Below are 15,965 nucleotides of genomic sequence, written 5' to 3'. Positions count from 1 at the left end.
CCCCCCCCCCCCCCCCCCCCCCCCGCTCCTCATTGCCCCCTTCTCAGCCCAGCTCTGCTGCCGACTAGCTGTGTGATTCTGGCTCAGGACTTCACCTGAGTCTGTTTCTTCATTTATAAAATGGATATCACAATCCCTGCCTCACTGATGGAAATACGGAAGGAAGCAAGTATTTATTAAGCACTATACTGAGTTCATTATAAATATGATCTCATTTGATTCTCACAACAACCCTGGAAGGTAGGTACTATTATTATCCCCATTTTACAGATGAGGAAACTGAGTCAGGCAGAAGCTAAGTGACTTGCCCAAGGTCACACAGCTAGTAAGTGTCTGAGGTTGAATTTGAACCCAGGTCTTCCTGACTCTAAGCCCAGTGCTATATCCATGGTGCCACCTCACTGGGTAACATTGAATTAATTTTCACAAAGAGTTCTTTCAAAAGTAGACAGTTATGTAGATGCAAGTTTCTTTAACTGGCTTCAGCTTGAAATTCAACATGCAATGACTTAGGAGGAGGGGAATATTGAAAGGTCATCTAATCCATCCTTCTATATCTGGGCTGATCCATGGAAGCAATACCTGAGTCCAATAATAGGACTCAGAGTTAGGAAGACTTGTCTCAGACACTTACATGATGTGTGACCCTAAGCAAGGCTACCTCTCTCAGCCTCAGTTTCCTCATCTGTAAAATGGGAAAAGTTATAACACCTACCTCACAGAGCTTTGAGAATCCAGTAAGATAATATATGCAATGCACTTTTCAGACCTGAAAGCACTATATAAATATTGGCTACTATTATTATGTCTTAATGTTACCTTTTCTTAAGGAAGCTCAGCCACTTCATAAAGTGGCAGCTATCACCCACAGCATCACCGAGTTGAGGTGGAAAGGACCTTAGAGATTATCTGGTCCAAACCCTAGCATTTCACAGGTAAGAAAACTGGAGTCCAGAGATGTTAAATAACTTGCCCAAGATCACAAAGGTAATTAAGTAGCAGCACCAAGTCCTCACATTCTAAATCCAGCCCTCTTTCTTCAAGACCACACTACCCAAAGCCACAGTGAATGGCAAAGCTGAGACTGGAACTCAGATCTGCTGATGCCAAGCCTAGTACTTTTCTCTATGACACCCTATGTTCCCCTCCCCTCTTCCACCCCTTTTCCTCAACACTCACCCCTGAATTTTGAATACAAAATCAACTGAGACCCAGAAACATTAATAGATTTGTCTGGAGCAGACACAATCTACGAGTAAGTAGGGAATCAGACTCTGCTCTTATGAGGAGCTGGCCTCTCCTTTCCAACAAAGAAATTGCCTTAGCACCAACCTTCTACCACCTCCTCACCCAACAATATACTCCTTGGCCCTTTGGCTCAGCTGAATTCCAGAACTGTACACTTACCCAGTTTCAGGGCTTAGCAGGTCCTCAGTACTGCTCATGTTGGACAGATTATTTCAAGGACACAGTAGCCTCAGTTGGTCTCTAAAGAAGGGATTCTAACTCTCCATACCCATTAACCCATCTCTCTGGAAACTGGCATAGACTTTGAGTGGCACAGCTGGCTCCAAGTGTTTCCTTGGCCCTAAGTTGGTCTTAAAGTATAAAAATGTCCTGGGTTTCCTCACTGTCAAGTTCATAAGGGGGAAAAAATAGAAGTGGAGATGCCCATGATGGGAAAAGGAAGAAGAGTAACTAAATCTTGTACATTTATGTGTGTGATGTACCTTTGTGTGTGTTTTATGCACATGTGAATGTGAGTGGCATAATTGTATATAGTATCTGTGTGCATATGTGTTATGCCATATTTTTATTTGTGGTATATGTATATATTGTATATATGCATGTATGTGTACACGTATATATTGTAGAAGATCTCTGTGTGTTCAATAAATGATGTCGTTCAAGGCAAGACTGTGGTAACAGACTCAAAGAGATGAGTTGTGTGTGTGTGTGTGTATCTATATATATCTATATATATACCCATCCTATACACCCAAACATGAGTCCAGCCCCTGTCCCTCTTGTCCCCACCTTTTGGATGCACAAATAAATGAAATTGCATTTATTAAGTGCTTTGTTGTTGTTGTCCAGTCATGACTGACTTTTCATGATTCCATTTAGGATTTTCTTTGCAAAGGTACTAGTTTGTTGTTTCCTTCTCCAGCTCATTTTACAGATGAGGAAACTGAGACAAACAGGGTTAAGTGACTTGTACTCATACAGCTAGTAAATGTCTGAGGTTGGATTTGAACTCAGGAAGATGAGTCTTACTGACTCCAGGCCTGGTGCTCTATTCATTGTGCCACTTACCTGCCTCTTAAGAATAAAGTTTCCTGTATATGTGGTGTTGTGGAAACATGACTGGCTTTGGAGTCAAGAGGATCTAGATTTAAATATTGACTCTACCACTTTAGTATTAGCTGTAAGAACTTGGCCAAATCACTTAACTTTTCTGGGCCTCAGTTTCCCCCTCTGAAATAAGAGAGTTGGACAAAATGATCACTAAAGCCCCTTCCAGCTCTCAGCTGTGATCCTGATCATCTTTGTATCCACACTACGTAGGACAGCTCCTTGCATGTGGAAGATAAGTAATCTACATGTATTGAATTAAATTCACAGACCCTGGAGGACAAGCTTCATCATCTTCAGCTACTCCTTCCTTGGGGTGGGAAGGAAGTATGGGGAGGCAGAAGGGGTTGGAGAATCCTCTAGCCATAGGGTGAAATAAACATCTGGATATGGAACCAGAAGATAGGAGACTAGATCCCAGCTCTGCTAATTATTCCTTATATGGTCTGAGACAAACCCTTTAACCACTCTGGACTTCAGTTTCCTCCTCTGTGAGGGGAGGCAACTAGGCAGTGCTGTGGATAGAGCATCAGGAATTCAGGAAGACTCATCTTCCTGAATTCAAATCTGGCATCAGACACACTTACTAGCTGTGTGACCCTGGGCAAGTCACTTAACCCTGTTTGCCTCAGTTTCCTCATCTGTAAAATGAACTGGAGATAGCAAACCGGTATCTTTGCCAAGAAAACCCCAAATGCAGTCACAAAGACATAACTGAAATGACTCAACAACAACAAAAAGAGGAGAGGATTAGATTAAATGATCAGGTGATCAGAGTCTCTAAATCTGATGATCTAGTGAGTGTAATTTCATTAGTTCCCTGATGAAGAAACTCTCTCTACAGTTTACAGGTCAGCATCTTTAGTAGCCCAAAAGTTCTTATCTTTGACAGCCAGGACTGAAGTCAGGAAGACCTGAGTTCAAATCCAGTCTCACATACCTACTAGTTTTTTAATCCCAGGCAAGTCACTTAACCTCTGTCTGCCTCAGTCTCTTCATCTGCAAAATTGAGATAATAATAGCGCCTACTTTCCAGGGTTGTTATAAGGATCAAATGAGATAATTATTGTAAAGTGGTTAGATAGAGTTCTGGGTCTGGAGTCTAAGAAAACAAGCTCAGATTAAGCCTCAGATACTTACTAGCTGTGTGACCTTAGGCAAGTCATTTAATCTCTGCCTGCCTCAGTTTCTCATCATAATAATAGCACCTAACTTAGGGGTGTTGTGAAGAGCAAAAAAGCATTTAGCACAGTGCCTGACACATAATAATTGTTATATAAATGTTGGTTGTCATCATCATTATCATTATTTATGTCTTGGACCCCTTGGGCAGTGTGGTGAAGCCTTTGGACCTCTTCTCAGGAAGTTTTTAAATGCACAAAGTAAGATACATAAGACTACAAGGGAAACCAATTATATTGAAATTGTTATCAAAATATTTTAAGAGAATAAGTTCACAGAACCCCTAAAATCTCTCCTTAGACTGTGTGGGGGTTCTGTGGACCCCAGCTTAAGAACTCCTGCAATAGTTTCATAAAGTATAGAGAAGTTAAGGCTGGGATTCTTATAATCTAGCCAACAGCCCACAGATGCTCAGATTCCTTAAGAGTCTGGCTAATATGGCAAATCTTCAATAAACCTTGTTTTTGGCTGAAAGAAGGCTTGGGTAGAATTCTCTCAGGAAGAACCCGGATTTTGGGATTCCGGGACCCCTAACTTCTAGACCTTGCCAGTGACACTGGTTTAATCCTAGAATTGTGAGTCCAACTGGGGAGGCCCTCGAGTTTTACTGCTGTAGGAGTGATATGGGATGGATAGTGGGACCAAAACCAGAATTAGGAACACTTGAAGAAGACCTCATTTTAGGGTGATAATAATAAGTCTGGATTTAAGGCTATTGTGTTGGAGGTTCCAGTGTCATGGAGGAAGACTTACCAAAGTTCCAAATAAAAGTATGAACTGCTTGCAAGATACTAGAGATTTCTGGACACATGAAAACAACCAAGGTGTTCAGTTGTACTTCTGCAAAAATAGACTCAATCGCTCCTGCACAGAGATGGTCATGGAGAATGAAAGACCCAGGATGATATAAATCAGCCAAGATTCAGTGGCTGGCATATAGCAAGAACATTATCTTTAGTTTTTGTTGTTGTTGTTGTTGTTGTTGTTTGTTTGTTTGTTTTTTTTAGTGAAGGACCAGGCAAAATACAATACTTGTAAAAAAGACAAAGAGAAAGGAAACCAAAAGGAGATAGGATATAATGTTAGCAATTAAAATAGCAAAATGGACTCATAGGATCTGAAGAGATACTACAGATAAAAGGACTTTCATTTGTCTCTTTCATGCCCCATAAGGTACCAAAGGCCTGATGCACATATCACTTACAGGTGAAAAACAAGGAAGGTTCCCTGCAAGGCATCCATAAACAACTCTGCCCCACAAGAAAGCACATCATGGAGCTGCCCATGGAATTTTCGCTTTGATTGTGAGAAAGATTTATGCACTGTCATAAGGAAACAATCTACCCACACAAGCTAGGAAAGTGACTGAGAATGACCCACTATAAGGCAAGAAAATAAAAAAAAAAAAGAATAGAACACAACAACTAGAAACTACTGTTTTGTGATGGCCACAAACTAATCTCTTCACAAGGACTGCGAATAATTTCAGTACAAGTATTTGAAGTTTTTTTTTGTTTTTTTTTTAGGCAATTGGGGTTAAGTGACTTGCCCAGGGTCACACAGCTAGTGTCAAGTGTTTGGTCTGAGGTCAGATTTGAACTCAGGTCCTCCTGACTGCAAGGCTGGTGCTCTATCCACTGTGCCACCTAGCTGCCCCTAGTACTTGAAGTCTTATCTATGCACAAAGCCATACTGCTGTTTGTCATTACGAATAAATGTGGGCACAAAAGCCAGAAAAGATATTGTGAGTTGACTGTAAACATATTAGTGGGGCAGGAGAAGGAAACCAAAAGGTCTGATGCATTAGAAAGGGTTTAAAAAAATCTTCATGTGTGGAAAATTCTACTTGAGAACTAGAATAAAACATGTCTGTACAAAAAAAAAAAAAGTTAAGTGACTTGCCCAGAGTCACACAGCCAGTCTATGTCAGAGGCAGGATTTAACCCCAGTTGCTACTGATTTAGGTACTCTTCAAAATTAAGAGATTTTGATGGAGGGGGGATAGAGGGAAGGGCTACATAGTGAAAATATACTGTTAAATAGAATGAATATTAAGGTCCCTCATACCATTCTCCAAGATGTCTTTTTTGCTATCTAGCAGCTAACAGATAAAAGTCACAGATATTAAGTATGACAGTCAGCAAAAGACACACAGGTCCCAGGCTAGAGTCCTCAGAAAGAAAGATGACGGGCACCATGTGAGGATCACCTCACTGAGGCACATTCCTAGCCAAAGCACACAACACCTATTATGGCTACTGTGGAAGGAAGGAAGCTCTCAGAGTGTGGAGCCTTAGACCACACCCAAGCACTACAACTATTATTTATCCCTAATTAATCCCAGTTGAGGAAACTGAAGCAGACAGAGGCTAAATGACACACCCAGGGTCATACAGCTAGAAAGTGTCTGAGGCTAGATTTGAACTCAGGTCTTCCTGACTCCAAGCCCAGTTCTCTATCCACTGCTCCACCTAGTTGCTCAGTACTAATAAGCAGGGTAGACAGAACAATATGTGAGGCAGCCACAAGGCCATATCTATCCCAAAGTCTCTTGTCTTTGTTGCCTAAAACTCCCCTTATTAGGGTAGCCTTTTTGGGTGAAGATACTGTCTCGAGAAAGCAGTGGGTGAAAATTGTTCAATTATGAAGCATTGAATGGATTAGACTCATGATTTAGTACTGAAAGAGAACTTGGGAATCAGCCTATTCTCTCTGTTGTTGATTAGTTATTTTTCAGTCACCTCCAACTCTTCATGATCCCATTTGGGGTTTTCTTGGCAAAGAGACTAGAGTAGTTTGCCACTCTAATGAGCTCCAGCTCATTTTACAGATGAGGAAACTGAGGCAAACAGGGTTAAATGAGTTGCCCAGGGTCACATAGCTGGTTAAGTGTCTGAGACTGGATTTGAATTCAGGTCTTCCTGATTCCAGGCTCAGTACTCTTTCCACTGTACCACCTAGCTCTCTCACTTTACAGATGAAGAAACTGAGGTATAGAGAGGTTATGTAATTTATCCAAGGTCACACAGGTAGTTCTCCTCTCAGCTAGAATTAGAAACTAGATGTCCTGAATGCTATTGTGATACAAAGGAAAAAGTCCTGAATTTGGAGAACAGGAGCTGGAATGCTAGCTCATTTACTTACCACTTGTAGAATAAATAGCTTTCACTAGATTAATGTCTCATTTCCCTTCCAAGAAGAAAGCCAATGATCTAGGCCTTTGCTATTGTCTCCAGGCTAATTTACCTAGCCCTTTTGTAAACAACAAGCCTCTGAAGGAATAAAATGTAAAAGATGAAAGTTTTAATTTACAAGAAATAAAGAGACAAGGGACAAGGAACAATGTCCAGCAGACTGTCAAATAAAAATATAGTTATGGATCTTTAGATCTGAAAGGAACCTCACAGATCATCTAGCCTAACCTCTTCTCAGAGACAGAAACTCAGGCTCGGAAAGGAGAAGTGACTTGCTTAAGTTCAGAACAAGCTAGTGGTGGTATGGAGATTAGAACCCATAAAGTTTTTGCCTACATCACACTTGTATCTGTAGGAACAGAAACTGGATATGTCGTACTGGGGATTCTGTTTGGGATTTGGATTGGCCACTGGGGTCCATTTCAACTCTGAAATTCAGTAATTCTGTGAGTTGTGAGTCTCTATAGGGAGGCGTCACGGTGGTCCCGGGCCCTTAGTGAGGGTGGGAAAAGGAAGGTGCTAGTGAGACAGAGAGGAAGACCCAAAGGTAACATTTTCCTGACTTCCCCAGGGTTAGCCCTGCCTGGGTGAATACCGGCTTGGGAGGCCAAGGTGCTGAAGGTACCCCAGAGCCCCAGCGAGTTGGAGCGGCCCTACAAGTGCCCAGCGTATGAGAAGCGCATCCGTCAGAAGAAGATCCTGAAGGCACACGCAAGCATCCACACCGGGGAGAGGCCGCATACCTCCAGCGAGTGTGGCCAATGCTTCCGAAAGAAGACCAAACTTCAGAAGCACCAGAGGTTGCATCGGGGAAGACCCCCTCACCAACGGCGCTTCAGCGACAAGCAGCCGCTGCACAAGCACCAGAAGACGCACGCCGGAGAGACGCCCTTCAGCTGCCCAGATTGTGGGGCCCGCTTCAGTCATAAGCACAACCTCAAGTCACACCGGCGACACACCTCAGCACTGAGCCAACTGCAGCAGGGGCTTCGAGCAGCAGAACCACCTAGTGAGCCCCCCGCGCATGAGGCGAGGCTTCCACACCCACAGTGCTCCAGGGCCATTGGGAAGCGGCCCAACCTGGAAAGGCACTTGGAGATCCTCGCTGGCGATAGGCCGCGCAGCTGCCGTGGGTGTGGCAAGACCTTCCAGGCAGAACAAGCACCTGGTGAGCCCCGGCCACCTCCTTCTGGTCTCTAAATCTGCACGGAATGCGGCAAGGCCTGTGGCCAGTGAGCCAGTTTGACCCATTATGAGCCGACAGACACTGTGGAGAACCACTCCACTTGTACTAATGTGGACAGAGGGAGTGGCAAGGCCCAGCCATTCAGAGGCAGGGAAAAGTCTGAGGGGTTCTAGAGTGCTGGGCAAGACGACTGAGACTCATCACATCAGAATGTTTTGGGAACAATCTTACAGGTTCATAAATTTAGAGCTGGAAAGGAACTTAAAGGACCTAGAGTCCAAATCTCTCATTTTACAGATGAAGAAACTGAGACTTAGAGGGAGTTAAGTGACTTTGCCCTGGATCAAGCAGCCTGAAAGTATATGAGGCAAAAACTGAACCTGAGTCTTCTTGATATGAATGCAGTACTCTGTCCACTGCACCTCCTAGCCCCCCCCCCCCCACCAAGCTGGGGGTGGGAAGGAGAACAACAGAACTAGGAGTCAGAAAACCTGGGTCCTTCCTGCTGCACTATTCTCTGGATCTATGACTTATTTTTGCTTAGAGCATTGTGACTGATGATGGGGACAATGAGTGGTCTCTCCAACTACTTCCCAGTCTTCTCTGACAGAGAAGCAAAGACAGGAAAAGACAAATTCTTTAAGAGATGATGTGGCGGCCTCAAGTGATTAATATATGAAGATGAGGCCCTACCATCAGGATGGTTCCCTTTTCTGTATTTGGTTTTGTTATCATTTTGATCCTTTTGAGGAAAATAGCATTTTTAAGCATGTGGTGTCATTGGTGTACATTTCTTCAAAATGCCCTAGCCCTTCTAGGCAGGTCTCAGTGTGTTTCTAGATGTCTTCAGGTGTTTAATGGTGATTAGTGTTAACTCTTCATTGAGACCCACCCCTAAAAAGCCAAACCTCCCTGGCTGGCCCTCCTGACTGAATTTCTGAATCTGATTCAATACTAAGGTCATAGTAATTAACACCTGTAGAAATGTTTCTGAGACGAGCCCACCTAACATCTTTCATCTCCCCACACCAGCTCAGAGCAGTTAGAAGCCTCTCCAGTTTCACAAGTCCAACTAAAGCCATGTCTCCCCTAGCAGCATCTTACAAAAACAAAGAATATGGGATTGGAGTTGGAGGCTCTGGTTTCAAATCCTAGGTCTACTAGTTACTAGCAGGGTAATCTTGGGCAAGGGGCATACTTCCTTCTTTGAGCCTTAATTGCCTTACCTGTAAAATGAGAATAATTGAACTAGATCAGTAGGATCAAACTCAATTAGAAATGGGGGGGCCTCTAAACTACATAAGGACCCCTGCAGGATGCATATTAACTTAGAAAACTACATATCAACATTATCTATGTTTTATTACATTTTTATTTATTTTGTCAAGTATTTCTCAATTACATTTTAGTCTGGTCCACTGCACTGGAGAATTCTGTGGGTCGGCCTGCTTGACCCCTTTGGACTAGATGAATGCTAAGGCCCCTTCCAGATCTAAATCTATGAGATTATGTGACCTATGTCTATGAGACCTAGTGGGTACCCCTAATAGTCTCCTTGCATTCAACACTGGTCTCTTCTACCCAAATGTCTCAAAGGATTAAAGGAAGGGGGATGAAAAGTCTTCTCTTCAGGAATCCGACCCTACCATGACATCATTAAATTTGACAGTCACTATATTCAGAATATTAAGAATCTGCTTTTCTACAATGTAAGCCATCATACGAAAAACATTGTTGTAGATACATAGGTTAGTTATAGACTCCAGCTTGACTCAGCTTAACATATAAATCTGGCTTCTTTTATTGCTGTTTTACCCCCACCAAAGACAATTTACCCTCAATGTTGAGAAAGCAAGGTTTTGTTTTGTTTCCCTCTTGATACACCCTGACCCCTTGCCCCCAATCTTGTTCTGGCTTTCTTTTCTCCCATGGCCAAAAATCTCTTTAATTATTTAAACTTATCTCCCCCTACCCCAGTCCAACTTGTGACCACATTCCCAGCCTCATCTCTTCCCCACCTCTTCTTGAATTCACTCAGCTTTTGAAGGTCTTTCCCCTCTCATCTTTTCTTCCATGCCTGTCTCCCTCTCCCTTTGCTCCCAGCTACGTGGACATGGCTATTATTGTGCTTTAAAGTCCATTGGGTGGTCCATTACCACTGCAAGTATTCACATTGACTTTTTTTTTTTATTGAGGCAGTTGGGGTTAAGTGACTTGCCCAGAGTCACACAGGTGGTGAGTTGTTTGTTTTTTTTTTAATGTGTCTGAGGCCAGATTTGAACACAGGTCCTCCTGACTCCAGAGCCAGTGCTCTATCTACTTCACCAGCTAGCTGCCCCCTCCCATTGACTCTTAACAAATAGAGTCTGCAAATGGCAGTAAGTCTGGTCAGCTGCCCTAGTCTAAAAGATGAAGTCTTTATTTAAAACTCTTATTACATCCTTCTACAGAAAGCAGAGACATACCTGCTTTCTATGATATGACTGAGAACATCTCAATGAAGACGAGTATTTAAGTTTTATCTAAGGTGCTAGGCCAATAAAATGGGGGAGGGAAGGGATGGGAGTAGGGAGAAGAGACAAAGATCATTTAGCTCAGATATGACCAAACTCATATCTCAGACCTAACTCTACCACTTAGGAATCTATTAACCCTGGACAAGAGACTATGAGACTATGATTATATCATGCCTTGTAGACCATTAAATTCTACATAAGTGAATTATTATTATTATTGTTGTTGTTGTTGTTATTGTTAAGATCTCCCAACACATCATCTTAGCGTCTCCCCCAGTAGTCCTGTCACAGTGTCAAAGAATTCCCATTAGAGATTTATTCTTTTGTGTTAGAGCTCATCTTAAATGAGATGATGTCCTCAGTCATGTCAATGAATATTAACAGGAAATGTCAATTGCCCTATTACTGCAATCACCATTTACTCTGACCTCTCTGGTCATACTTCCACTATATGTATTGTCTTCCCCATTAGAATGGAAGATCCTTGAGGGCAGAGAATTGCTTGCACTTAGCACAGTGTCTGGCCTATAATTAGCGCTTAACAAATACTTTTTCATTCATTCAATTATTCACACCTATATCTTCCATAGGAAGACAGAATCCTAGAGGAACTGCCAGGGCTTACTTCTTGTGCCTTTCCAGGAATCTGCTATTAAATAAATACTCTTTGTCCCTAAATATGTACAAATTCCTGCCTCTGCCCCCTTTGCTTTCATCATTTCTCTCTACCTGGAATGTCCGCAGGTCTCATCTCTGTATATCAAAAGTGAGCTCAAATTACTGCTTTCTCTATGAAGCCCTCCCTGATAGCCCCCAAAGTATCTCTCTACTTAAATTCCTACAGATTCTTATCAGTATCACTCTTGTGACACCTAACCCCATCTGTCTTTTTATTGTGGTTGATTGTGTTAGGAATCTTATCATCTCTATTAGATGGTGGGTGAATTAAGGGCAGGGACCTCATTTTTACTCTCATTTTTAATTATATTCCCTCTAAGTCTGAGCAAAAATAGTAATCAGTTTAATGGGTGTTTGCTAAATAAGAGAGAAAGGGAGAAAATTGCTTTTTCTTTTGCAGAAGCCAAAAGTAAATAGCTCAGTCTTTGGCTGAATGGTAGAATACAGGAGATGAACCATAAACCAAAGGGTCAGGACCTAAACGATGAGCCTGCACACTAGACAGCTGACGTCAGGCAGGGCCTGAAAGGAGCACACTAATCATGCACGTGAACTAAATATGGACCTGGCCAGGCAGAGTTGGGGAAGCAGGCAGGAAAAAAGGATCCTGCTCATATAGAAAGGATGAAACTCAGCAATTTGGTCTTTAACAGAGAAAAGTCCCTTCTTATTCCATGACAAAACAGTGAGCAACAGAAGTTAAGGAGAAGCAGATTTAGCTTCAATAGAAGGAAAAACTTACCAATGGTTAGCGCTGCCCCGGAGTGTAATGGACTTCCTCCAGTGGTCATATTGGAGACCTTCGAGCAGAGGCCGGATGACCAGTGGTCAAGGCTGTTGTAGCAAGAATTCTGGTTTGAGTCCAGGTTGGATTCTGTGACTTCTGAAGTCCCTTCCACCTCTTAAGATTCTTTAACTCTGTGAGGAGGTGAATCTATGACCCCATTATCAGCCATTAACACTTTTACAACAGGCCAGTGGAGGCCTGGATTCTGCTCCTCGTTCTGATTCTGCCAACAATTACCAATGTGACCTAGGAGAAACAGGTCACAGCTACTGCTACTGCTCCTATGTCTCCCTCTGCCTGGGAGCTTATAGCATTCCTTCTTTTTCCTTACTTGACAACTACCAGGGGACAGAGAATTCATCCAATCTTTTGGGTACACACTCAGTTCATACTTTACCAACCAAAGAGTTTTTTCAAGGACTAAGTGAGATAGTATATGTAAAGTATTTTGCAAACTTTAATACGCTATATAAATGCTAGTTGATGTTGTGGTTGTTGTTATTTATTAGAATAAGTCATTTTATCTCACTAGACCTCAGTGTCCTTATCTGAACAATGAGAGTGTTAGACCAGATAATCTCCAGAGGCTCTTCTAGCTCTAAAATTCTATGTGAGCCAATACAACACAGGCAGATTTTAAATCAGAAGATCTGGGTTTGAATTCAAGCCCAAGCCCAATTACTTACTAGCTATGTGACTTAGAACAAGTTACTTCATCTGTCTAGCCTTCATTTCTTCATCTGCAGAAAGGGGATAGACATACTTCCACTACCAAATCAACAGGGTTGTTGTGAGGTACATATTCCATAAACCTTGTTGTTATTCAATCATTTTTAAGTTCTGTCCAACTCTTTGTGACCCCATTTGGGGTTTTCTTGGCAAAGATACTGGAGCAGTTTGCCATTTCCTTCTCCAGGTCATTTTACAGATAAGAAAATTAAGGCAAACAGAATTAAGTAACTTGTCCAGGGTCACACAGGTAGTAAGTGTCTGAGGCAAGATTTGAATTCAGGAGGATGAATTTAATTCAGGAAGATGAGTCTTCCTGACTCCAGGCCCAGTGGGGCTGGGGGCAGCAGTGGATATTGGGACCTGTAATCAGGAAAACCTGAGTTCAGTTCAGCCTTAGACACTTACTAGCTGTGTGACCCAGGACAAATCACTTAACCCTGTTTGCCTCAGTTTCCTCATCTGTAAAATGATCTGAAGAAGGAAATACAGAGCTCCTTCACTCTATATTATCTAGTACATATATTCCTATGTAGAATCTATGTATTTCTCTGATTTCTGTTTTTCTACTAACTTGGATAAATGAGTTTATTTGCTATTTGCTATGAGTGTTCATTGTGGAAATAGCATCTGGTGGGGAGGGAGTTAAGCCTTAGATATATTGCTTGGAGTCCTCCATTCTCACCAAGGCATAGTCATCAGGAGTTTAGTTTAAACCTACCTATAAGCTACTTCCCCTAGATTAATAATATTTAAAGGAACAGATAGATATAATTCTAGTTTGGTACCCCCTCCCTCTTGTGAAAAATAGAGGGGTCAGCCTCTGATCCCTATCTCCTGCTTTCCTTATGGCAAAAATCAAAGTATTCCTTGGAGAAGGGTGGGAAGAAGAAATGCTAAAAATGTCTATTCTTGCCTCTCTGTGAGCCACCTCACAGACAAATCAGTATGTACATACATAATCTACATGGGCAAAAACAAAACACCACCCCCACAAATCAGACACAGAGAGAGAGAGAGCACGCCTGGAATAGGGTAACTGGAATAGAGGCATTCTAATGCTCAGCCTGCTCAAAGAGATTGAAATGTATCAAGTAGCCCAAAAGCTTGTGGCCCTGACTATGTCATTCTGTAAGAGCTATAACACTTCCTGAGAAGAAACAGATGGCAACAGTAACACTACAAGAGAGTGCCTGAGGATGTCTGGAAGAGAATGAGGTTCACAGCATCCAATAACAAACAGGAGGCAGAAAGAACAGAGAGCATGGAGAAATAGAACCCTACAAGAGGATTAGAATACCCTCAAGGTAAACTTCTGTGACTATCTAGGGAAGATATGGCAGAAGGCAGAAGGCCATAAGAAGGCAGAAAGAGAAAATGAGGATTGATTCAAGTAGAATTCATATACCGTAGAAGACCTGGGTCTGAATCAATCTTGAGATTCAGTGAGATCTTAGTCAAGTCACTTGACTTCTCTAGGACTCAATTTCCTAATCAGTCCAATTATAGACAAGATGGTGATTCCCACCAGATTCTGTGGCCATGAACTCTATCACTGAGTGGAGAGTAAAGAGGTCTGTCCTGGCCATAATATCTAATGGATTCTGAGAGTTTTTCAATTAAACCATGGCACCATCTTACCTTACCCTAAACCTCATTTGGTGTTTTCTCTGACTTAAGAACTGCCTGATATGTCCTGAGATTGTTTTAGGGGATATGAAGTTTTTGCTTCAGGGGCAGAAGACAAACTATTTCCCCAACGTAGTCATTAGGCTGCCAAACAAAGCTTGGCTCCAGAGGAACTGAGGTCATGTTCTCAGCCTGGTAGCAGGTAACCTGCTGAATCACAAGATTTGCACAGTCCAGGTGTATGCTTCACACGTTCATCATTTCCAGGGGAAAACCAAGAGGCCAAGGGTCAAATCTAATGCTCACAGCTTGTATATCTGCAGGACAAGGCATGATAACTTCTAGTTGCCCCACAAATTGGAATTAACTCAAGCCTCAGGGATCCTTTTTTTTGACATGTTTGCTTTCTGAATTTGCATAGTGTTATCTATGAAAAGCACTTTCTCAATTACTTTATTAGATCCTGACAACACCTTCTTGAATAAAATGGAACAAAGATTTTTTTTTTCCCAGACATGATTTCTTTGGTATAAGTAACTTCAGGTAAGGAACCTCTGCTTCCCAATTCATATCTGCATCTGTTCTGCAATTTATCGTTTTTGAGTTGCCTAGAGGCACTGGGAGGTTAATTGACTTTCCCAGAGTCACATAGCCAGTACATCTCAGAGGCATGATTTGAACTCAGAGCTTCCAGCCTCCAAGAGAGACCCTTTATCCATTATGCTAGGCTGGTCTATTAGCTCTTTTGCAGAGGAGAAAACAGGGCCAAGGAGATGGTAACTCAGTCCCACAGCAAGCTAGTTACAGCCAATCAATCAAAAGACATATATTAATTACCTACTATATGTTGGACATTATGCACTTGGAATAGAGGGACAAAATCAAAACAGTGCATATCCTCAAGAAACTTAAATTTCAAGTACTGGGACTAGCCTGGGCCTCTTGAGTCTTTCTCTAATCTCCATCCACTTTATCACATGGCCAGTCTATTAGCTTTGCCTCAGTCCCCAGGTAAGGCAGGGTAGCTTCTGTTTCTCTGTATATAAAATGGCACTAGTGTATCCAGTTTATAGATTATTTAGGCCACTTTTTGCTTCTTTTCCTCCTCTCCTTCCTTCCCCTCTTTAACAGGGTAGTACCACTACACACACACACTTCCTCAACTTCCCTTGGGTAATGGAAATACATGATTTCACCCATGTCAGTACTCTCTATGCTGATGCTGATGTCAACCCTTCCAGGCCCCAATAAATAGTTTTATGAATTATTGTGTACAAAAAAGGTCATCACCTAGTGGTTAACCTTTGGATAATGAGCCTCTGAATTTCCCTAGGTTGTTCCTCAAATTGCATACATGCAATCTGTCCAACCTCAAGTCTATATACTTAAATTATTTTCTGATGCTTAATCCCCCTGGTAGCTTTTGGTGCTTTAAGGTAGCCAGGACCTTCCTTCCCATTATGAGAAGACTACAGTGGAAGAAGGAAAAATAAGAGATAACCAAACTTTAATGTGACATCACCTCTTCCCCACAGTTATTCCCCCAACCCATACTTACATTGACAGGTTGGATCCCCAGAGTGGTGCTGCTACTCTCAAGTTCTAGGCATCATAGGATCATAAGAGTAGAGCTGGAAAGGACTCCAATATCCTCATTTTACAGATGAGGAAATTGAGGCTCAAAAAACTTAAAAGGCAGATGTGATAGG

The 15,965-nt window shown here is 42.1% G+C and overlaps 1 long non-coding RNA gene across 1 annotated transcript in view; it reads right to left on the bottom strand.

Moving 5' to 3' along the window:
- LOC114027069 overlaps positions 1 to 15,965 on the bottom strand; it is a 26,540-nt gene extending 10,575 nt beyond the window's left edge. Inside the window, exons 1-2 of the long non-coding RNA XR_003567205.1 lie at positions 15,815 to 15,965; positions 11,854 to 11,945 (exon numbers count right to left, since the gene is read on the bottom strand). This is a non-coding gene — a long non-coding RNA (uncharacterized LOC114027069). The remainder of the gene's footprint in view (positions 1 to 11,853; positions 11,946 to 15,814) is intronic.

This window comes from Vombatus ursinus, unplaced genomic scaffold (genome assembly GCF_900497805.2).
Source record: "Vombatus ursinus unplaced genomic scaffold, bare-nosed wombat genome assembly UNPS02014852.1, whole genome shotgun sequence".
Lineage (NCBI taxonomy): Eukaryota > Metazoa > Chordata > Mammalia > Diprotodontia > Vombatidae > Vombatus > Vombatus ursinus.
The sequence above is the reverse complement of the archived record's forward strand: the minus strand, read 5'-3'. Positions and strand labels throughout refer to the sequence as shown.